The following is a 25,016-nucleotide window of genomic DNA, read 5'->3' as shown; positions in this document are numbered from 1 at the left end:
ATCACACCTCTGGGTGAGGTGCAATACCTCTGTAGCAACCGAGCCCTCAGGGTGCTACAGTTCCATTTATCTTCAGCCTAGGTGACGTATTGCGATACAGGGCCGTGATTTTGGCTATAAAAGGGTCCCCTAGACCCCTACCCCAAGCTTTTTAAGAGAATCATATATGGCGTGCCAGGAGACTCTATGGAATGCTTTCTCAGCATCCAACGAGAGTATCTAATTACAAATTTTTAACTGCATCTAGCCCAGGAAATACTTTGTGCCTAGTAGCAGTGTCTGCTAGTGAGCGGATTATCCCGGCTGTTAAGCAAGCTGCACCACCTGTAGTTTAGACATTTAATTTTTTCAAAGGAAATGCTTCGGGACCATGGGATACTTAGTGAAGAGCATCAGGAGGCACCCTAAGGCATAGGGGCTGGGACTGGCAGTAGGATGCCTTGCGGTGGACAGCCGAGCTCGATCCTTATAAAAGCTTTTTAACTGCAGCAGCTTTAGTGGACGCTACTGGAGCTGGAATTACCGCGGCTGCTGGCATGAGACTTGCCCTCCAATAGATCCTTGTAAATGGATTTAAAGTGTATTCATTCAAATTAGAGAGACAATTTAAATTAAAAAGCTTAGAGCTGCCTCCACCACAGGGGGGCTCGCTCGACCCACCAGCGGACAGGCACCAGTATTGGGAGAGGGGGGCTGGCCGTCAGGGTTCACCGCGGCTCTGGCACAAACCCGGCGACACGGAGGTGGCACGGGCAGGAGCGGACTGGCCGTGTCGGCTTCTCACTTTTTGGATTTTAGAAGGGCATGACATGCCTATATCTGTGTCTCCCCCTCCTTTTACTCCTCCACCTCTTTTATTTTCGCATGACTATATGTACTTGTCACTTTTCCATGTGTTAGTTATGTCTTCTGAGCAGTTTGTCAGCTTTTGGACACCTTTGAAGGTGTTTTCTATGTGTTTCTATGTGTTTTTGTTTGCCTGCCATTGGTTTTAACGGTGTTCGAAGGTGTTCGACGAACAGTTCGGCGAACACACGGGTGTTCGACGAACCGAACCGAACTCGAACACTACGGGGGTGGCTCAACACTAGTTATGACTGAAATAGATCACTTTGTTACATGGTCAAATTTTAAAATCAATGCAGCGAAGTCTGAGGCCCTCGATGTCTCCCTCCCCAAATCCATATAGGATTCCATCCAGTCCAACTTTCCCTTTGCCTGGCCCTCACAGGGTATCAAATACTTAGGAATTCCTATTCATAGAGACCTCTCCCATCTATGTTATCTTAATTTTGGGCCCTTTATTGAACAACTCCATACAGACCACGGTTGGCAAGTTAGAACTGTAAGATTCACTACGTGAACCACTGGTGTTTTGTGGAAAAGCACATGTACACTGTGTTCCAAATTATTATGCAAAAAGTGTTTAGGAATGATAAGGGAAGAATTTGTTTGTTTGTCAGTTAAACTCATTGATGGTGATGTGTGTCAGTGCTCTTTATATCACTGTAAGAAATTGCAGACACCTGTGCTTAGTAGTTTGGCAGGTGTGTCCAATGAAAGGCAAGACTACTTAAGAAGGCTCTCTCACATTATTAAGCAGCCTACATTTTCTGCCAAAATGGGAAAGAAAAAGGATGTGTCTGCTGCTGAGAAGCAACAAATTGTGGAGTGTTTAGGTCAAGGCATGACTACAATCAACATTGTGCGATGATCAGGATGAAGTGTCTTGGCAATCAAGAAGTATGTAGCTGATTCACAGTACACACGTGTGCGTGCTGATAAGGGCAAATTGAGGACTCTTTCCTACAAGCAATTACATCAGGTTAAAAGAGCAGCGGCAAAAAAGCCTTGTCATAGCAGCAGACAAGTTTTTGAAGCTACTGGTGCCTCCAACGTCCCCCGAACAACAAGATGCAGGGTCCTTCAGAGGTTTGCAGCTGTGCATACGCCATCCTGTCGACCTCCTCTATCCACTTCACACAAGCAGAAACGGTTCCAGTGGGCCAAACATTACATGAAGACTGATTTCAAAACTGTTTTTTTCATGGATGAGTGCCGTGCAGCGCTCGATGGTCCAGATGGATGGAGTGGAGGATGGCTGGTTGATGGACACCCCATGCAAACACGGCTACAGCGCCGACAAGGAGGAGGTGGAGTAATGTTTTGGGCTGGAATCATGGGGAGAGAGATTGTCGTCCCCTTTAGGATCCCTGAAGGCGCTAAAGATGAACTCCATAATGTATGTGGATTTTCTCAAACAGCACTTCCTGCCATGGTTCAAGAAGAAGAACCGTGTATTTCACAGCAAGATCATTTTTTTGCATGATAATGCACCATCTCATGCTGCACATAAAACATCTGCATCTCTGGCTGATATGGGCATAAAAGGGGACAAACTTATGGTGTGACCCCCATGCTCCCCTGACCTCTACCCCATTCAGAACCTCTGGAGCATCATCAAAAGGAGTGTCTATGATGGCGGGAGGCAGTTCACATCTAAGCAACAGCTCTGGGAGGGTATTCTGTCCTCATGCAAAACAATTGAAGCAGAAACCATCCAAAACCTGACAAATTCAATGGACGAGAGAGTTCAGAAGCTCCTTTCGAACAAGGGGTCCTATGTGAAAATGTAACATCACCTAGAATAAAGTTTTGAGTTGAAAACTGTTTGATTTCAGTTTCTAATAAGCTGCTAATGCTTATAATTTCAAAAATGACCATTTTTTTGGTCTTTATTAAAATGAAAAGGTTGATCGAAAAGTTTGGCGGATCTAAGAGTGTGGCAACCCAGTAGTCATGATTACTTCGAATTCTGACAATATGAGGGTCATGTTGCAGGTAGTGCAGCAAGAAGGCACTTATGTGTCTTGCACATCTCGGAGCCCCAAAATTATTTTCCGGGCTAGATGCAGCTAAAAATTATTATTAATTTTAAATCTGGTGGAGCTTAGTATAGATGGCCTAATAGAATCAGTACTGCACATTGCTACAAGGCCCAAATTATTTTCCAGCCAAGATACAGATAAACATGATTAGTAATTTGAAAGCTTAAAACGGTTGGTAGGGTGATTTTAACCAATCATCCATCTTTTACTCTCGCCAGGATGACACAGGGGTAGAAAAGTCATTTCGGATGCATGATTTGTTCATCTTTATGAACGTGAGTCTGTCTATATTATCAGTGGAGAGCCGCGTGTGCTTATCTGTCAGCACACCACCAGCAGCGCTGAACACACGTTCAGACAGAACGCTGGCTGCGGGGCATGACAAGATCTCTAAGGCGTAAGTGGCTAGCTCCGGCCATTTATCCAGATTGGAAGCCCAAAAAGAGCAAGGGTCCAGTGACACAGTCATGGCTTCAATGTTTACTTGGAGATACTCCTGTACCATCGTCTCTAGGCGTTGACTATGTGTCAGACTTCTTGTCTCCTGTGGCCTTGCAAAGGATGGGCTAAAAAAGTGGTGAAATGATTGCGCAAAATTGATGTTACCAGCAGATACTGTGGTTCTGTTACGGTTTGAGTGCTGAACACTTGACGGTCCCACGGTTGGCAAGTTGGAACTGTGAGATTCACTACGTGCACCACTGGTGTTTTGTGGAAAAGCACATGTAAGATTCTGCAACAGTCTCTGCTGATACTCCTGCATGCGTGCATCCCTTTCTATGGCAGGAATAATTTCTGCAAATTTACTTTTGTACCGGGGATCTAACAGTGTGGCAACCCAGTAGTCAGGATTATTTCTAATTCTCCCAATTCGAGGGTCATGTTGCAGGTAGTGCAGCAAGAAGGCACTCATGTGTGTTGCGCATCCAGGAGCACCAAGTCCCTGTTGTGTTGGTGGCGAGGTAACAATCATGCTTCCTTCCTCTGTCCTCTCCCCCCAACCTCGCACAACAGAAATGTAATCAAGGTCTCCCTCATCTGATGAGTCTTCCATCAGTTCGTCCTCCACTTCTTCCTGGGCTCCTGCACCTTCCTCACTAGTTTGGCTGCTACCATGAGCCCTGGTAAAACCATCTCACCCACCCTCACATGCCTGCCGCCTTGGTGCTGCCGACCGTCTGGACCTTGCAGATGTTAGCCCTTCCGCATACAACTCCTCCTCCTCTACTTCCTCCACCTCCTCTTGTGCCACCACCTGACTCCGAATTCTGTTTAACATGTGCTCCAGCATGTAAATCACTGGAATAGTCATGCTGATAATGGCATCATCAGCACTAAACATCTTCGTCGCCATTTCAAAACTGTGCAGAAGGGTGCATAGGTCCCTGATCTGAGACCACTCCTCCAGCGTGATTTGCCCCACGTCTGGATCTCGTTGGCCCAGGCTATACGTCAGAACGTATTGCACCAGGGCTTGTCGGTGCTGCCACAGTCACTGCAACATGTGCAGAGTTGAATTCCACCGGGTAGGCACATCGCATTTTAGCCGGTGAAGTGGCAGGCCCAACGACTTCTGTAGAGATGTAAGTCGCTGAGCTGCGGGATGCGAACGGCGGAAGAGAGCACACAGCGACCGTGCCCTCTGCAGAAGGCCATCTAGTCTGGGATAGTGGGCTAAAAATTGCTGGACAACCAGGTTCAACACATGAGCCATACAAGGCACGTGTGTGACATTGCCCCGGCGAAGGGCCGCACCCAGGTTTGCAGCATTGTCGCACACGGCCTTCCCTGGTTTCAGGTCCAGTGGAGACAACCATTCATGAAATTGGTTCTCCAGAGCTGACCACAACTCCTCAGCTGTGTGACTCACATTTCCCAGACATTTCAAAGTAAAAACCGCCTGATGACGTTGAGCCCTACTGCCAGCATAGTAAGGAGGTGTGCAGGATCCCTTCTGCACAGTTAGAAAGCTCGTGGCATGACCAGACAGGCTTTGGGTGCAGGTGGAAGACCGAGAGGAGGTTGAGGAGGCAGAAGCAGTGGAGGAACTTTGACATAAAGAGGATTGACGCACAACTCGTGGGGACGGCAAGACTTGGACAGCAGCCCCTTGTCCTGCTGTCACCATAGTTACCCAGTGCCCAGTCAGCGACATGTAACGCCCCTGTCCATGCCTACTCTTCCAAGTGTCTGTGGTGAAATGCACCCTGTCACACACAGAGTTTCTCAAAGAAGCGGTGATGTTGTGTGCGACATGCTGGTGGAGCGCAGGCACACCTTTCTTTGAGAAGTAGTGCCGACTGGGCATCTGGTACTGGGGCACTGCGACGGACATAAGGTCTCGAAAATCCTCTGTGTCCACCAGGCGGAAAGGCAGCATTTCTGTAGCCAAGAGCTTGCAGATGGTGAAATTCAACCTCTTAGCTTTCTCATGGCTAGGAGGAAATGGTCTTTTACTTGTCCACATCTGAGGGACCGAGGGCTGGCTATTGTGCTTAGACGGGGTTGATAAAGGTGTCCCCGGCAAACTGCCGGTCTGTGAGGAAGATGCAGGCAGACATGTTAGGTTGCCTTGATCCAAAGGTGGTGCTATCGATGTCGGACAGCGCTCAACACCAGCTGGTTTTACCACCTCCAAAGAAAATGATGACCTGCCAATCACGCTGGCTGTTGCGGGTAAAGAGGTGGCAGGTCTGCGCCCCAAAACAGGTGTGACTGCTGTCCCCCCAGTCACAGAGGATGAAGAGGCCGCGGATGCACAAGATATGGCAGACGGTGGTTGGCCCGGCCGGCTAGGCCGCATTGTAGCACACTGAGCTTCCCACTGCAACTTATGCTTCATGTCCATGTGCCGGTTCATGCATGAAGTACTCAAACTATGTATTTTTTGGCCTCTACTTAGCTTTTGCTGACAAATGTTACAGATAACACGAGTTGGGTCATCTTTATCGATCTGAAAAAATGCCCAGGCTATGCAAGGCTTAGCACCCATGCGACCTGAAGAGCCACCACGACTTGTGGTGAGAGGCAGAGTTGTGTTTGAGGATGCAGTTGTTGACGTGCTTCCAGTACTACGTCTCTGTCCAGGAAGGCGCAACCTGACCTCGTCGTCACTAGCATCTTCCTCCACCTCCTCTGCTGACCTCATCTCTTGGCTGACTGTGGGTTGACAGTAAGTGGGATCTCCAACCTCATCATCATCACCCTGTGCGTTATCACACCCGTCGTCCTCAGAGCCAACCTGTTCCTGCTCTGACAAAAAACTAAAGTTGTCGCTCCAATCAGTTATTTCAGTCTTATCATCGTCTTCCTCATTGTCTCCACCAACAGGAGTTACAGTTTGGGAATGAGGGTCTACATTATGGTCAGAACCTTCTGCGTCTGGTCCTGGATCCGACTCATAAAGATTCTGGGCATCAGTGCAGATCATTTCCTCGTCTGGATTCACAGAAGCGCTGGAGTCGACCTCTGATTCCCAGGCTATAGTATGAGTAAACAGCTCTGCAGACTCAACCATCTGTTCTACCTCATACTCAGACGGGCAGCTGGAGATTTGGGAGCTGTGAGGAAGCAAGTGCGATTGGGGTGACACCTTTGAGGACTGGAGTATTTGTGATGTTGAAGTTGATGTGGAGGAGAGCCCACTTAAAGGAGCACTTGATATCCGTTGAAGCACCTGCTGTTTTTGTGCCTCATCTGGAATTTGTAGCGATTGGCGTGGCCGTAAGAAAGGGATCTTATCACATTGTCCGCTAAAAGAAGTAGACATTTTAGTTTGGCTGGAAGATGGTCTTTCTTCTGCAGATGTTACTGTTGCTTTAACACCTACCCCACGGACACAACCTTTTTTCCCCTTCCCAACACGCCTATTCCCCTTTCCACCAGCAGCAGGCCTTTTTCCACTCATTTTGGTGGTTAACTAATTCACAACTCTGGAGTTGTTTGCACAAAAAAACAATGGATGGGAACCGAGCAGAGCTGAGTGGCCAAACTGTGGTATTAGGCCAAAACTATTGGCTGGGTTAGATGCAGAAAAAAATTATATTCAATTTGCAACCTGATGGAGGTCAGTATAGATGGACTAATAGAACAAGTCCCACACACAGCTAGAAGCCCAAATATTTTTTCAGAGGTAGATGCAGAAAAAAAAATATTCAGTTTGCAACCTGATGGAGGTCAGTATAGATGGACTAATAGAGAAAGTCCCACACACTGCTAGAAGGCCAAATATTTTTTCAGAGCTAGATGCAGAAAAAAATTATATTCAGTTTGCAACCTGATGGAGGTCAGTATAGATGGAGTAATAGAACAAGTCCAACACACAGCTAGAAGCCCAAATATTTTTTCAGAGCTAGATGCAGATAAAAATTATTTTTAATTTGCAACCTGATGGAGGTCAGTATAGATGGACTAATAGAGAAAGTTCCACACACTGCTAGAAGCCCAATATTTTTTCAGAGCTAGATGCAGAAAAAAATTATATTCAGTTTGCAACCTGATGGAGGTCTGTATAGATGGATTAATAGAACAAGTCCCACACACAGCTACAAGCCCAATATTTTTTCAGAGGTAGATGCAGAAAAAAATATATTCAGTTTGCAACCTGATGGAGGTCAGTATAGATGGACTAATACAACAAGTCCCACACACAGCTAGAAGGCCCAATATTTTTTCAGAGCTAGATGCAGAAAAAAATATATTCAGTTTGCAACCTGATGGAGGTCAGTATAGATGGACTAATACAACAAGTCCCACACATAGCTAGAAGCCCAATATTTTTTCAGAGCTAGATGCAGAAAAAAATTATATTCAGATTGCAACTTGATGGAGGTCTGTATAGATGGATTAATAGAACAAGTCCCACACACAGCTACAAGCCCAATATTGTTTCAGAGGTAGATGCAGAAAAAAATATATTCAGTTTGCAACCTGATGGAGGTCAGTATAGATGGACTAATAGAGAAAGTCCCACACACTGCTAGAAGGCCAAATATTTTTTCAGAGCTAGATGCAGAAAAAAATTATATTCAGTTTGCAACCTGATGGAGGTCTGTATAGATGGACTTATAGAATGATGCTATGCCCAAAAGATTTTACTTCACTAGGTGCAGTAAAAAAATTGGTATTCTATACACAGGTGGTATATCTTGCAACACAGATAGGCTACTCCACTGACTAACACACTCTGCAATAGGCCAAAAAGGATTAGCTTTGCTAGATTCAGCCAAATGCTGTGAAAAAAACTTGCACAGCACTGGCACAGACCTGCCTGGCAAAAACTGATAGGAACTGATGTAACCTAGTCCTGAAAAGGACTCCAATTACAATTAGTCTTTACTCCCACAACCTATCTATTTAAGAGCACAGACCTGCCTGATAAAAGTCGTAGGAAATGCTGTAACCTAGTCCTTAAAAGGACTGCAATCACAACTATTCCCTACTCCCAAGCTATCTGTAGATTTGTGCGAAAATTGGCTTGAAATTAACAAGGTATAGCGCAGACAGCAACAGCGGTGCCGTCTAACACGCAGCTGCAGCAGTGAGAAAATGGTGGCGACGGGGAAAATGGCTTGGTCTTATAGGGCAAGGACATGTGACATACACTGCCAATGACATATGCCCTTGCTTGTGTGAAAAAAAGCACTTCGCTCCGTGTGTGCGCCGCTGATAGGCTGACAAATTGCACCTCCCCACTGTAAATGCGGGAAAGAGAAAAAAAAATGGAGATCTTCATTATTCCTGCAGAGATCCATCCCCTGCCCCTCCCCCCACCCCGCTGAACACTCAAACTGCGTATTAACATTAATTTTCATCATTACTGAGAAAAAATCCAGTTATGATTTTGGTGCACGAACAGTTATCGAACATAACCTCGAACAGCCGAATTTTTCTCAAATCGTTCGTGTTCGCCAAACGGCTCGAACACCGCCCAAAACAGCTCGAATTTGAGATTGGCGAACAGTTCGAGTAGAACATCGCTCATCTCTAGAAGTGACTCGATGATATTGTGGCTCCAGGTGGAGATGTCCTTAGACTCTTACCGGTCTCATACAGTGGTAGAGTCAGATCCGTGGTAGTCACTTGGCTGATTTCTGTAGCCAGCACATCTGTGGTTGTGGTCTTTTGAACATCCTTGGGTCTCGTGGTCTCTAGAGGAGGAAAAGAAGTTGTGTAGGAAAAAGATCCATCTGAAATAAACAAAAAATAGTGACTCTAAAATGTAGACTTTACACAAAGTCAGTGATATTATTGGACAGGGCTTTAGAAAACTAGATGTTGCCTTTGAGAATATGCCCCCATGAGAACTCTTCTTGTTTTCGGCCAGGACATATTTATCACAGGGACACTGCGTTTCTAGTATGGAAGTAAAAGGAAAGGTCTTGGTGGCCCTTTGGACAAAGCTTGTTGGAGTTTAGTGTCGATGAATGACTGATAAAGAATTACATTCACCCACTCATCACTACCATCCCTCGTGTGAAAACTAGGGTATTACCACTCACCAAGTATGTTCCCACTGGCATCTTCTATGTAGGAACTGTTCACTTTGAAAACCCAGCGACCCTTCACGTTCACATTACTTGTCTGAGTGATATTTATAATGGCCGGCGTCAATGATCCCGTCATATAGAAGTGATTGTCCAAGACGTCACTGCTTAGGCCGGCCTGGAAATCAATCGTAGTCACATAAGAGGGTATACGGTGAATTTGAGACATATTCCGCCCCCTAAATCATCAAGTGATTTATCAAACTACATTCATACAGATTATATCAGATGGTATTTTTATGTTTTCAAGTCACAATTTTTTATTTGTCAGCATATTTTTTACATTGATATTAAAAAAGTAAAAAATGTTGGTTGCAAAAGCATAGAGCCCTTCAGACTTTTTAGATAGCGCCACACATTCTTTATATTGCTGGATTGATAGAAGCTACCTGTATAATGGTAGTTTGTAATACTGTAAAAAAGTTATTGGGGGGGTAAGTTGGGAGCTGTGACTCTCACTATCCATATTCACCATAAAATGGCTGCTTCATTTCCTGCCTCAGCTTTTATATTGGCTATAATAGTCCCTCTCGATTGATTGTGTTATACCATGTGATGGGATAGTGGAAGGTAATTATGAAGAAGCTTGAGTTCATGTGAGCCTTCTTTGGCTGATGCAATCTTTGGTGATGTGTAAAATGGCAGTGTTCATTAACTTTGTGGCAGCAGCATAAAGTGAACCAAAAATTGTTTAGATTCACCAGATTCAGTGAATTCCGAAAAATTCATCAGAAATTCATCTCTAATATAAAATATTTTGAAGCGATTATTCAGATTCTTGAAAATTCAGAGTTGTTTTTTTTTTTATTATTGTTGCCAAGAATCAATGTGAGACATAAAAACATAAAAACTATTTCCGAGCACCCATCAAGAAACTCAAGCTAAAGTTCGTTTTGGATTTTGTCAGGAGTTTCTTCTTTATTGTGTTGCCACCTTGTGGTCATAACCAAAAGAAGAAACAAGCAAAAACAAAAGGATATATTTCATAGTACAAAGGAATTCATAAAGTATTTTTTGGTTTAATTTTTATGCTTTCTTTGGAAAATAATCATCATGAATCTTACCAATGCTGCCACGCCACCCACTCCATCCATCGGACTGGCACCACTGAATATGCCTGTTGTCCACTGAATGTCTTGATAGTTAAAGAAGATGAAGGTGAAACTTCTATCTGAGGTCAAGACAACCTGAAATGTGTTGGTCTGAAGGAAAGGAATTAATGAAGAGACATGAAACTTGATAAGTTCTGGAAACTTCCCACCAACTTTTGAGGCAGAGGTTTGAAAAATCTGTACAATGTGACAAGCCCCCCAGTATTGTGGTAGTGGAGACATGTTCTTCCACCATGAGACATCCACATTAGGGTTCGTTATTTGGAAGTGAAAATACCTTGTTAGTCTGTGATCCATAAAACGCGACCTGATCCCATGTAGCCACAAAGATCCACTGAGCATTAAAGTTCAAGTCATGAAAGTAGGTCCTAATGTCAGAAGTGGCTCGTTCCAGGAGTTGTGCATCAGTGCTTTCCCGATAATAGATATCACCAGCAATTCTTATATCTACATCTGCCCAGAAGGGGGCAATATAAGGCACAGCACTAACATAAGGCACAGTGGTGGATACTTGGGGAGTGAAATCCATAATTGGTATCATGAAGGACAGCAGTCCATTGTTGTTGACCTGTTAGGAGAGATGATGGTGGAGCATATTGAGGTTCAGTGCAGATGTGTCCCACATGATGATGTACAGGAATAAAATCTAACTATTTATGCAGTGATATAACAGATCCCATCATTGGAGTCCTTCCCTCATGACCCTTAAACCACAGGTAATAGTCTCACAACCTTTTATTTGTCTGAAGGTCACATTGAAAGTTTATATTATTTCAAAGTCTGCAAGTAAAATTGCACAATATGTAACATATTCATTTTGTAGAGCCACTGTAAGAGTGCCAACCATAGGTCGTAGCCAAGGTCGTAGCCATGGTCTGTCACCTTAATATCGATAGGTTTAGTGACCACAGAACAGTGGCTATCAGAGTGCCCTCTCTACAGAGACAGCTACAGTGCACCAATAACAATAGTACAGTGCCTAATAATTGGGAATTAACATTAAAGCGTTAACTACAATAATTATTTTATTAACGGCCTTCAGCTCAATCTCGAGCCATGACAGCTTTATGGATGAATGCTCTGTAGGAAGATGGATCTTGTGCAAGACTAGATAGGTCCACTAGAGTCTTCTCCAAAGTTATCTTGATTGTATGAAGCCATCGGGTTTCTGGTCTTCCTCTTCACCTGGTTCCTTTCATTCTTCTGACTATTATGTCCTTCTTCAGTGATTGCTCTCTTCGTATGATGTGTCCACAGTAGGCAAGTCGTAGCTTATTGAGCCTTGCTTTGAGTGACATATCTGGCTTGATTTGTTCCAAAATTGTTCTTCTTGCCATCCATGGTATTGATGGCATCCTTCTCCAGCACTAGATTTCTAAGGCATAGATTCTTCTTCTGTCTTTGCCCCTATTAAAGACCCCCATACACATTAGACTAAAGTCGATACCACTGGGATTGGCCAACAGTCTGTGTATGGGGGCCTCCCGACTCTCCACCAACATAAGATGTCAGGGATGAGTAGAATCCAGCCTGTTGGATTTCCAAGTGCTGATCCTTTCGTACTACGAGAGATAAACCACTTAGAGGAGTCTGCCAGTGCCTCTCATAGAAAACACGAGAGCACTCGGCCGAGCCAAACATTCTTGTGTATGGGGAAGATATTTGTTGGACAAATAACGACAGCTGCTTAATGTGTATGCAGGCCGTAAATTGATAGCTAAAGTAATACACACGTGGTCAAAATTGTTGGTACCCCCCCTCGTTTAATGAAAGAAAAACCCACAATGGTCACACAAATAACTTGAATCTGACAAAAGTAATAATACATTCAATATCTATGAAAATGAACAAATGAAAGTCATTCATTGCTTTTTAACCCTGCTTACACAGAATTTTTTAAAAATTAAACTCATGAAATCGGCCTGGACAGAAATGATGGTTCTTCTTAACTTAATATTTAGTTGAACAACCTTTTCAGGCAATCACTGCAATCAAACGATTCCTGTAACTGTCAATGAGACTTCTGCGCCTCTCGACAGGTATTTCGGCCCACTCCTCATGAGCAAACTGCTCCAGTTGTCTCGTGTTTGAAGGTTGCCTTTTCCAGACGGCATGTTTCAGCTCTTTCCAAAGATGCTCAATAGGATTTAGGTCTGGGCTCATAGAAGTCACTTCAGAATAGTCCAATGTTTTCCTCTTAGCCATTCTTGGTTTTTTTTTAGCTGTGTGTCACAGCATCACCTCGAGTATTTAAAACCGGGCGCCGCCATCTTGGACACAGTCACTCCGGATCAGCCAGTGTAGGGTCAGAGCTGCTGAGTTAGGGAGAGATATATAGTGCGAAATAGGTTGTGTAGGGTCTCTAAAGCCTGCCAAATCAAACAAACAGTCCTTCTGAGGACTAATATCCATCCCAGATATCAGGCAGGCAGGCAGGCTGTATAGGAGACGCAGTGGTTATACCAGAAAACGCTGCATTACAGTCCTGTGTGCTCCTGTTGGTCAAATTGCTAGACTTATCACCCTGGTCTCAGGGGCCAGGAAAAATTATTATTTTTTTCATCTAAATCCTGTATTTTTTTTCCTCAGTCAGACTGTCCAAATATGCGTCTTATTAACCTTTTGGTATTCCCCCCCCCCCAAAAAAAAAAATTGAGTGTGTCTGTGACTGTTCAGACACCAATATATCTGTTTAAAAGAGTCTGGTGTAGGCCAGACAAATAGAACTGTGGTTTTGCAGTTCCAGGGGTCAAATCTCTGTATTATCCTGTTTTTGGCATTTTTTGCCGTAAAAAAAAATCTCTAATAGTGTCTCCCTGACTGGTCAGACAGCAATATATCTGTTTAAAAGATTCTGGTGTATGACACATAACTATAACTGTGGTTTTGCAGTTCCACGGGTCAAATCTCTGTATTATCCTGCTTTTGGCATTTTTTGCCGTAAAAAAAAACTGTAATCGTGTCTCCCTGACTGGTCAGACACCAATATATCTGTTTAAAAGAGTCTGGTGTACGCCACATAACTATAACTGTGGTTTTGCAGTTCCACGGGTCAAATCTCTGTATTATCCTGCTTTTTACATTTTTTGCCGTAAAAAAGACAAAAATAGTGTCTCCCTGACGGTTCAGACACCAATATATCTGTTTACAAGAGTCTGGTGTAGGCCAGAAAAATAGAACTGTGGTTTTGCAGTGCCATGGGTCAAATCTCTGTATTATCCTGTTTTTGGCATTTTTGCCGTAAAAAAAACTGTAATAGTGTCTCCATGACTGGTCAGACACCAATATATCTGTTTAAAAGAGTCTGGTGTACGCCACATAACTATAACTGTGGTTTTGCAGTTCCACGGGTCAAATCTCTGTATTATCCACTTTTGGGTCTTTTTTACATAAAAAAAACAGTTTGAGTGTGTCGCTGACTGTTCAGCCCTGAATATATCTATTTAAAAAAGTCTGGTATACGCCAGTAAATTAGAACTGTGGTTTTGCAGTTCCACGGTTCAAATCTCTGTACTATTCAGCTTTTGGCCTGTTTTACGTAAAAAAAACAGTAATAGTGTCTCCCTGTCTGTTCAGTCGCAAATATTCTGGTGTAGGCCAGACAAATAGAACTGTGGTTTTCCTCTTCCATGGTACTAATCTCCTTTTTATTACCCTTTTTCCATTGATAGTGCGAGTGTAAGCTATTTTACTTCATTTACAATGGGCAAGGCACGTGGCAAGGGACATGGAGCTGGACGTTCTGGTGATGGTGCGTGTAGCGGACGGGGCCGTGGCCAAGGTGAAAATGTGCCACAACCAATAGCCACATCTTCTCGCTCCCACTTCTTGACCGAATTACTAGGGAAGCACACAACAACACCAGTATTGCGAACTGATCAGTGTGAACAGGTTATTAATTGAATAGCAGATAATACTTCCAGTTACATGGGCACCACCACCTCCGGTCTGTCTTCCACACGGTCAAGTTTTAGTAGCCGTGAGTCTCGACCGCATATTCTTCCTCATCCTGATGCTCCTTCCTCCCACCATGCCGAGTGTCGTCAAATAGCAACTGATCCCACACTTGGACACTCTGAAGAGCTGTTCACTCGTCCATTTCCATATTTGTGCCCCTCGCCTGTTCCGCTTGAAGTGGTGGAAGAGGAGATCCCATGTAGCGATGCCCAAATATTTGAACAGCCACGCCACAGGAAGTCGACGCTGGCAATTTGTCACAAATTGGACGATGATGAGACACAATTGCCAGGAAGTGAGGAGGATCGTGGTGCGCAAGTGGAAGAGGAGGAGGTGGTGGATGATCTAGTAACTGACCCAACGTGGCAGGAGGACACGCAAAGCGAGGCCAGCAGCACACAGGGGGAGGGAGGCAGAGTACCCCAACAGGCAGGAAGAAGCAGTGTGGTGGCCGCACACAGAAGGAGGGCAACAGTTCCCCGTAACACCAACACGAGGGACGTTGCCAGTACAACCGGTAGGTCTTCCAGAGTCTGGAATTTTTTTAAAGACTCTGCTGATAACACCAAAAAGGCCATTTTTACCACCTGCCATGCCAGCATCAGCAGGGGTGACAAAACTACCAGCCTGACCACCACCAGCATGATCAGGCACATGTCAGCAAAGCACCCGACTTTGTGGGGCGAACCCCAGGGTCCACAACCAGTGTCAGCGGGTGTCACCACTGCTTCTTCCGCTGTTGTGCGTGATAGAACTCCCTGTTGTGCGTGCAAGGCAATCCCCTGTCCATACTGCATGCAAAGATGCCCTCTCCTCTCAATCTTCACTTGTTATGGCAGTTTCTCAAGAAACAGCATCAACGTCCACGTCCACGTCCCACCGCAGCGTTCAATTGTCCATATCCCAGAGCTTTGAACGAAAGTGCAAATTCACAGCCAACGCCACAGTCCTAAATTCGCACATTTCATGACTGCTTGCGTTGGAAATGCTGCCGTTTAGGCTGGTGGAGACGGAATCCTTCCGCAACCTTATGGCGGTGGCCGTCCCTCGGTACTCGGTCCCCAGCCGACACTATTTTGCCTGGAGTGACATCCCCGCACTACACAAGCATGTGTCCCAAAACATCTGCCGTGCCCTCAACAACGCAGTTCCTGGGAGAGTCCACCTGACAACGGACACGTGGACAAGTGCTTGTGGCCAGGGATGGTACATCTCCCTGACTGCACACTGGGGAAACATAGTGAGAGCCGGGACCCAGTCGGACCTTGGGACGGAACCCATCCTCCCCACACCGAAGATTGCGGGCCCTATGTCAGTCAGAGTTTCCCCCACAGTGTACAGCTCCTGCGCATCATCTCAGATATAACCACATCAGTTACAAGCTGGAAACACTGCAGTACTGCCTCAGCCAAGCAGCAACAGGCTGTGTTGAAACTCATAAGCTTAGGTGATAAACCTCACACTGCTTGTGAGTTGTGGACAGCTGTGAAAGAGCAGGCAGATCTGTGGCTGAGACCGCTGAACCTACATCCAGGCATGGTCGTGTGTGACAATGGCCGTAACCTGGTGGCGGCTCTGAGGCGAGGCGAGATCACACACGTACCATGCCTGGCTCATGTGCTTAACCTCGTGGTTCAGCGGTTTCTTAAATCGTACCCCGAGTTGACAGATCTGCTCGTCGAAGTACGCCTCCTGTCAGCTCATTTTCGCAAGTCGGCTACAGCTTTCGCCGCCCTTGCTGTATTGCAGCAGCGTTTGCAGCTTCCGGCACACCGACTGGTGTGTGATGTCCCCACACGTTGGAACTCTACCCTCTACATGTTGCAAAGGATTTGTGAGCAGAAGAGAGCAATTGTGGAGTACCAGCTGCAACAAGGCCGTCGATATTCAGGTCAGACTCCACACATAAGACCTCAGGAGTGGACCAGGATGTCTAACATATGTACCATCCTGACAAACTTTGAGGAGTCCACCAAGATGGTGAGTGGTGATGACGCCATCATTAGCGTCAGCATCCCACTTGTCTGTCTTTTGCAACTCTCTCTGCAGAGATTTAAAGAGGAGGCATTGCAGCCAGATTATGATGAGATGGATCAAGAAGCCGTAGCGGGCGATAACACACAGCCCAGCCTCATCTCATCTCAATGTGCATTGGGGGACAATGAGAGAGAGGAGGAGGAGGAGGAGGAAGAACAGGATCTGGTATCATGCGCTGTAGACGGTAGTACCTGTACAACTGTCATACCGTCGGTTCAGAGTGGGTGGCCTGAGGACAGGGAGGAGGAGGAGAGCATGGTCAGTCGTCATCTTGGTGAGGACATGGAAGTCTTGCCCGTTACCAGTCTGGCATGCATGGCTGACTTTATGTTACGCTGCCTTAACCGTGACCCTCGCATTGTCAAAATGTTGGGTGACAGTCATTACTGGTTTGTGACACTTTTAGACCCCCGCTACAAGGAGAACTTTCACTCTCTTATTCTTGAAGAGGAGAGGTCTACAAAAATGGGGCAGTACCAGAAGGCCCTTGCTGCAGAACTGTTAAAAGAAATCCCATCTCAACACGCTAGCCGCAGAGGTCACAGTTCGTTGCCCAACCAAGGCGTACAGGCGAGAGAGACGCAACTCCAATCCAGCAGAGGCAGGGGAACACTGTCAACGTTCTGGGACAGTTTTCTCAGACCCTACCTTCGGACAGACCCTGAGGCGCGGGGTACTCTCACAAGGAGTGGAAAGTTTCAAAAGATGGTGAGGGAGTACCTTGCCGACCGTACCAGCGTCCTCCGTGATTCCTCTGTGCCTTTTAATTATTAAGTATCCAAGCTGGACACTTGGAATGAACTCGCTCTGTACGCCTTGGAGGTCCTGGCCTGCCCTGCTGCTAGCGTGTTATCGGAGCGCGTTTTTAGTGCCGCTGGGGGAATTATAACAGATAAGCGCACTCGCCTGTCAACTGACAATGCTGACAAGCTGACTCTTATCAAAATGAACAAGGGCTGGATTGGGCCAGACTTCTCATCACCACCAAATGACAGCAGAGTAACATAAAGTCAAATCCACTGTGTTATTTCGGGAGGTGTATTCCCATGCACCGCTTTACACCCACACATGGGTATACGCTTCCTCATTTCGGCTGCATTTTGCTCTTCTCCTTATCCTCAGCCTCCACCACCACTATACCACCAGGGTGACCTTGGTCCATGTTGCCAGCATTGCAAGTTCCTCGGTCCTAATTTTTAGCAGCTTTTGCTTGGAAGGCATAGGAAAAGACTATGGGAGACCCACTCCCCAATAATGGAAATAATGTTTTTAAGATGCTGCACTGCATGGCTCTTCCAAGGGGCATTTAAACCGTCTTGTTAAGCTACTGCAACCTCCAAGTCTCTTCCAAGGGGCATAAAAACTGTCTTGTTAAGCTACCGCGACCTCGACCACTTTTCACAGGGGCACTGATTTTGTCTTTTAGGTACACTGCGACCTACACCATTCTTCCAAGGGGTATTAAAACCGTCTTGTTAAGCTACTGCAACCTCCACGTCTCTTCCAAGGGGCATTAAAACCGTCTTGTTAAGCTACTGCGACCTCCACCACTTTCCCCAGGGGCATTAAAACCGTCTTGTTAACCTACTGCGACCTCCACCATTCTTCCAAGGGGCATTAAAAACGTCTTGTTAAGCTACTGCAACCTCCACCACTTTTCCCAGGGGCATTGATATTGTCTTTTTATTCCACTGCGACCTCCACGTCTCTTCCAAGGGGCATTAAAATCATCTTGTTAAGCTACTGCAACATCCACGTCTCTTCCAAGAGTCAATAAAACCGTTTTGTTAAGCTACTGCAGCCTCCACCTCTCTTCCAAGGGGCATTAAAACCGTCTTGTTAAGCTACTGCAACCGCCACGTCTCTTCCAAGGGGCATTAAAACCATCTTGTTAAGCTACTGCAACATCCACGTCTCTTCCAAGGGGCATTAAACCCGTCCTGTTAAGCTACTGCAACCTCCACGTCTCTTCCAAGGGGCATTGAAACCGTCTTATTAAGCTACTGCAACCTCCACGTCTCTTCCAAGGGGCATTAAAACCGTATTGTTAAGCTACTGCGACCTCCACTTCTCTTCCAAGGGGCATTAAAACCATCTTGTTAAGCTACTGCGACCTCCACATCTCTTCCAAGGGGCATTAAAACCATCTTATTAAGCTACTGCGACCTCTACCACTTTTCCCAGGGGCATTGATATTGTCTTTTTATTCCTCTGCGACCTCCACCATTCTTCCAAGGGGCATTAAAACCGTCTTGTTAAGCTACTGCGACCTCCACCACTTTTCCCAGGGGCATTGATATTGTCTTTTTATTCCGCTGCGACCTCCACGTGTCTTCCAAGGGGCATTAAAACAGTCTTGTTAAGCTACTGCGACCTCCACCACTTTCTCCAGGGGCTTTAAAACCGTCTTGTTAAGCTACTGTGACCTCCACTATTCTTCCAAGGGGCATTAAAACTGTCTTGTTAAGCTACTGCAACCCCCACATCTCTTCCAAGGGGCATTTAAACCGTCTTGTTAAGCTACTGCGACCTCCACCACTTTCCCCAGGGGCTTTAAAACCGTCTTGTTAAGCTACTGCGACCTCCACTATTCTTCCAAGGGGCATTAAAACCGTCTTGTTAATCTACTGCAACCTCCACGTCTCTTCCAAGGGGCATTAAAATCGTCATGTTAAGCTACTGCGACCTCCACCACTTTTCCCAGGGGCATTGATATTGTCTTTCTATTGCACTGCGACCTCCACCATTCTTCCAAGGGGCATTAAAACCAGCTTTTTAAGATACTGCAACCTCCACCACTTTTCCCAGGGGCATTGATATTGTCTTTTTATTCCACTGCGACCTCCACCATTCTTCCAAAGGGCATTAAAACCGTCTTGTTGAGCTACTGCTACCTCCACCACTTTTCCCAGGGGCATTAATATTGTCTTTTTACTCCACTGCGACCTCCACGTCTCTTCCAAGGGGCATTAAAATCATCTTGTTAAGCTACTGCAACCTCCACGTCTCTTCCAAGAGTCAATAAAACCGTCTTGTTAAGTTACTGCAACCTCCACCTCTCTTCCAAGGGGCATTAAAACCATCTTGTTAAGCTACTGCAACCGCTACGTCTCTTCCAAGGGGCATTAAAACCATCTTGTTAAGCTACTGCAACATCCACGTCTCTTCCAAGGGGCATTAAACCCATCCTGTTAAGCTACTGCAACCTCCACGTCTCTTCCAAGGGGCATTGAAACTGTCTTGTTAAGCTACTGCAACCTCCACATCTCTTCCAAGGGGCATTAAAGCCGTCTTGTTAAGCTACTGCGACCTCCACGTCTCTTCCAAGGGGCATTAAAACCGTCTTGTTAAGCTACTGCGACCTACACATCTCTTCCAAGGGGCATTAAAACCGTCTTGTTAAGCTACTGCGACCTCCACCACTTTTCCCAGGGGCATTGATATTGTCTTTTTATTCCACTGAGACCTCCACGTGTCTTCCAAGGGGCATTAAAACAGTCTTGTTAAGCTGCTGCAACCTCCACGTCTCTTCCAAGGGGCATTAAAACCGTCTTGTTAAGCTACTGCAACCTCCACATCTCTTCCAAGGGGCATTAAAACCGTCTTGTTAAGCTACTGCGACCTCCACCACTTACCCCAGGGGCATTAAAACCGTCTTGTTAAGCTACTGCGACCTCCACCATTCTTTCAAGGGGCATTAAAACCATCTTGTTAAGCTACTGCGACCTCCACCACTTTTTCAAGGGGCATTGATATTGTCTTTTTATTCCACTGCGACCTCCACCATTCTTCCAACGGGCATTGCATTTCCTCCTAATTTTAGTTAGCTTTTGCTTTTCAATGCATAGGCGAACACTAAGGGAGACCCACTCCCCAATAATGGGTAGAAAGTTTTTAGTATGCTGTAATCCACATCTGTTTCAAGGGGCATTACAGTTCCTCATAATTTTTGGAAAGCCTTCCATTCACTGCTTAGGCTAACAGTGTCCAGGAGACCCAGTTTCTATAAATGGAAAAAACAGTTTAGTTAAGACCCATTAAGGGGGCATTGGAGTGCCTCGAAATTTTTGTTAGGCATTGCACTCACTGCATGCCCTTTAACTATGTAGCTGAACCCCTCCTTTTGGTACAGAAACATATCCTACAAGACATGTGTGGTTGACTGGCCTGATATTGATGTGAATGGTCCCTGTTCCTCCTGCTCTTTCTCCTTTGCCACCACCTCATCCATCATTCATCTCCTGAAGCTTTGTTTTAACAGGAGTCATAGAACTGGGATAGTAGCAGGAAAACATCCAGCAATCCTCGGAGGAGGTAGGATATGCGCCAAAACGCTGACCACCTCAGGCCTAGCCGCTACTACATACATGCGCTTGCATTCCAAGAAAACAAAGCAGACACTAACTTCTATCATCATCATCATGCTCCTCATCTTGGCACTCTCAACTCCCCTGATGGAGAAGCCAGGGCCCACTGGAGGAGTCTGGTTCTCTGGTGGGCTCGTCCAATGCTGCCCTAAAGCAGGCCAGGCTAAAAAAAAGTGTGGGGGAATTTCAAGGAGAAATAGGGGCGGCTGGGGAACGTTTATGGACACCCGGCCTCCCCGAGGCGGCTAGGGACCGTGTGTGGACACCCGGCCGCGGGGCGGCTGGTGACCAAGTATGCACACCCGGCCGCCCCTTCGCGGCTGGGCACCGAGCGTGGACATCCGGCCGCCGGGCGCCTGGGGACTGAGTATGGATACCTCGCTGCCGAAGCAGCCATGAGGTAGTGGCCAGCTTTGGCCTCCTCCAAACTAAAAGGCCCCATTTCAAGTGCAAGCAAGCTAGCAGTATGGTATTGCAGCCTGGGGGTGGGTGGGTGGCAGGCTGCATACTTGCACTTGCATTGCAAGGAATGGGGGAGGTACAATTGAACACTGCATGGGGATAGTTGCAAGTTTGCATCTACTGATGCGGAAAGGATCACTTCTGATAGGCACACTTTTAGGCAGTGACCTGGGTGTCAGAAATGCTTCCAGGGCTCTTCCCCATGCTGTTCCCGTGTCTTTTCAGCACTGTATGCATGTGTCACACAGCACATGGCCAGATAAGATTGTAAAATGTTAAACTGACATTTCCCGGTGAATGCATTTGTCACGGTTGAAAGCAATACAAAAGTGCAAGAACGCATAAAAAATGCTACTTGTGAACATAGCCCAAGGTGTGGAGGAGTATTTTTGTTTTTGGTTATTTATTTTACCTTATACACAAGTCTTTACCCTGGAAAGGAAGTTCCTTAACATATTTCACAGGAAAACTGTTTCAGTTTCGTTTTTGAACGTTTTATTGTGAGCCCGTTAAAGTGGCTTAACACCTCTGACCACGTTGTTGACAGCAGTGACCTGGGGGTCAGAAATGCTTCCTGCAGTGATGCCCATGCTGTCCCCTTGTCTTTTGAGCACTGTCACTATCGTTTTGGGCACTTTTTAGGCTTTCTACAGACTGCCGGGGGTGCCGCCGCAAAAATGCTCGGGTCTCCATAGACTAACATTGGGCTCGTTGCTCGGGTCGAGCACCCGAGCATCACGGTGAGGTCGGCCCGAGCTTCGAGCACCCGAGCATTTTAGTGCTCGCTCAACACTAAAAATTATAGTTCTCTTATAACAGGAATGGCAAAATTTCCCCCATCACCAGTACTCACAAAGAGCTCAGAGAAGTATCGTCCCAATAGTGGAACCGCTATTGAAAGAATTAATTTTGATGATCCGTCATCTGATTTGGGACATAGCGTATCCAGCAATGGTCCATAAGGGTAGAGTAGATCTAGGAAAAAAAAGTTTAAAGTATAAGTATTTTTGTGCTCTTGTCACTGGGAAAGTTCAATCTTATACAACATTGTACTAAAGTTTACAGTAGAAAAGCCAGTGCAATATCGAGAGCACATGATGATTAAATTTAATAGAAACTATGAATAAGGAACACATAATACAAACCTGACAAAACCAGAGTTGAAGACGAGAGGCCTTTGTCTGTGGTATAACCTGGTGGGGCACTAGAAGTGTCTAGACTAGTGCTGGAGTCAAGAGAAGAGAAACTTGTAGCAAATAATGGAGAAGTATCCTCTGGAGGGAAAGATGTAGAATCTACATCATTAGTAGGACTGGTCATTGCTTCAGTGTTGAGATCTACTGGACGAGTTGTAGGAAATTGTGAAATATGTAACTGTGTAGTATCCAGTCCTGTTCTTGTAGTGGAGGCTACCTCTGTAGTATCAGATGGTGGAGAGGTGGTGTATGACTGTGTAGTATATGGCCCTGTACTAGTAGTGGAGGCTTCCTCTGTAGTATCAGGTGGAGGAGAGGTGGTGTATAACTGTGTAGTATCTGGATGTGTATTAGTAGTGGAGGATACCTCTGTAGTATCAGATGGTGGAGACGTGGTGTATAACTGTGTAGTATCTGGTCCTGTACTAGTAGTGGAGGTTACCTCTGTAGAATCAGATGGTGGAGACGTGGTGTATAACTGTGTAGTATTCGGTCCTGTACTAGTAGTAGAGTATACTTCTGAAGTACAAGATGGAGGAGAGGTGGTGTATAACTGTGCAGTATCCGGTCCTGTACTAGTAGTGAAGGCTGCTTCTGTAGTATCAGATGGCAGAGAGGTGGTGTATAACTGTGTAGTATCTGGTCCTGTACTAGTAGTGGAGGTTACCTCTGTAGAATCAGATGGTGGAGACGTGGTGTATAACTGTGTAGTATTCGGTCCTGTACTAGTAGTAGAGTATACTTCTGAAGTACAAGATGGAGGAGAGGTGGTGTATAACTGTGCAGTATCCGGTCCTGTACTAGTAGTGGAGGCTACATCTGTAGTATCAGATGGTGGAGAGGTGGTGTATAACTGTATAGTATCCAGCCCTGTACTAGCAGTGGAGGATTCCTGTGTAGTATCAGATGGAGGAGAGGTAGTGTATAACTGTGTAGTATCCAGTCCTGTACTAGTAGTGGAGGCTACCTCTGTAGTATCAGATGGTGGAGAGGTAGTGTATAACTGTGTAATATCCGGTCCTGTACTAGTAGTGGAGGTTTCCTCTGTAGTATTAGATGGAGGAGAGGTGGTGTATAACTGTGTAGTATCCAGTCCTGTATTAGTGGTGGAGGTTACCTCTGTAGTATCAGATGGAGGAGAGGTGGTGTGTAACTGTGTAGTATCCGGTCCTGTACTAGTGGTGGAGGCTACCTCTGTAATATCAGGTGCAGGAGAGATGGTGTATAACTGTGTAATATCTGGTCCTGTACTAGTAGTGAAGATTGCCTCTGTAGTATCAGATGGTGGAGAGGTGGTGTATAACTGTGTAGCATCGGGTCCTGTACTATTAGTGGAGGCTTCCTCTGTAGTATCAGATGGTGGAGAGGTGGTGTATAAATGTGTAGAATCTGGTCCTGTACAAGTAGTAGAGGCTACCTCTGTAGTATCAGATGGTGGAGAGGTGGTGTATAACTGTGCAGCCTCTGGTCCTGTACTAGTAGTAGAGGCTACCTCTGTAGTATCAGATGGTGGAGAGGTGGTGTATAACTGTGAAGTATCCAGTCCTGTACTAGTAGTGAAAGTTACCTCTCTAGTAGCAGATTGAGGAGAGGTGGTGTATAACGGTGTAGTATCCAGTCCTGTACTACTGGTGGAGGCTACCTCTGTAGTATCAGGTGGAGGAGAGATGGTGTATAACTGTGTAGTATCCAGTCCTGTACTAGTAGCGGAGTATACTTCTGAAGTATAAGATGGAGGAGAGGTGGTGTGTAACTGTGTAGTATCCGGTCCTGTACTAGTAGTAGAGGCTACCTCTGTAGTATCAGATGGTGGAGAGGTGGTGTATAACTGTGTAGTCTCCGGTCCTGTACTAGTGGTGGAGGTTACCTCTGTAGTATCAGATGGAGGAAAGCTGGTGTATAACTGTGTAGCATCCGGTCCTGTACTAGCAGTCGAGACTACCTCTGTAGTATCAGATGGTGGAGAGATGGTGTATAACTGTGTAGCATCCAGTCCTGTACTAGTAGTGGAGGATAATTCTGAAGTATAAGATGTAGGAGAGGTGGTGTATATCTGTGTAGTATCCGGTCCTGTAGTTGTAGTGGAGGCTACCTCAGCAGTATCAGATGATGGAGAGGTGGTGTATAACTGTGTAGTATCCAGTCCTGTACTAGTGGTGGAGGCTTCCTCTGTAGTATCAGATGGAGGAGAGATGGTGTATAACTGTGTAGTATCCAGTCCTGTAGTTGTAGTGGAGGCTACCTCTGTAGTATCAGATGATGCAGAGGTGGTGTATAACTGTGTAGCATCCAGTCCTGTACTAGTAGTATAGGTTACCTCCGTAGTGTCAGATGGTGGAGAGTTGGTGTATAACTGTGTAGTATCCGGTCCTGTACTAGTAGTATAGTTTACCTTTGTAGTATCAGACTGTGGAGAGGTGGTGTGTAAACATGTAGTATCCAGTCCTGTACT

Source organism: Phyllobates terribilis, unplaced genomic scaffold (genome assembly GCF_046119375.1).
Source record: "Phyllobates terribilis strain yellow unplaced genomic scaffold, ASM4611937v1 Scaffold_12__6_contigs__length_324123572, whole genome shotgun sequence".
NCBI classification, from domain to species: domain Eukaryota; kingdom Metazoa; phylum Chordata; class Amphibia; order Anura; family Dendrobatidae; genus Phyllobates; species Phyllobates terribilis.
Note: the sequence above shows the minus strand (reverse complement) of the source record.